The sequence below is a fragment of the Etheostoma spectabile genome, chromosome 23 (genome assembly GCF_008692095.1).
Source record: "Etheostoma spectabile isolate EspeVRDwgs_2016 chromosome 23, UIUC_Espe_1.0, whole genome shotgun sequence".
Taxonomy (NCBI): domain Eukaryota; kingdom Metazoa; phylum Chordata; class Actinopteri; order Perciformes; family Percidae; genus Etheostoma; species Etheostoma spectabile.
Window position 1 is genome coordinate 14751462 of NC_045755.1, and position 482 is coordinate 14751943.

Here is a 482-nt window from a genome sequence, read left to right on the forward strand (position 1 = left end):
CACCGGTGAACAGGTATTCCAGCCCAGGACGATTGAACTACATTCCATAATTCCTCTGCATTGCTGGGTTTTGACTCGGAAACACCATTTTGAAGTCACCCCACGTGGGATTGAGGTCCGGGGATTGGGCTGGCCGCTCCATAACATTAATCTTGTTCATCTGGAACCATGACTTTGCTCACTTAATGGTGTGTGTTGGGTCATTGTCTTGTTGTAAGACCCATTTCAAACAACCATTTTTTCCCACTTTGTTCAGGCTTTGGATGTCATTTAAAGGCATTTGAAATCATTTTGGCTGAGCTGCCTATAATTTTTTCGCACTTCTTTATGTTTGCCCCTCTCCACTCAACTTTTTAATCAAAATCTGCATTTCCTCAGAGCGATGTGTTGAACGACCCATTTTGCTGAGTATTTCAGTGTGAAATGCACCATAACCAGCATGCACATTATTTGCTTCCTTCCTTCCTTAAATATGGGCCATA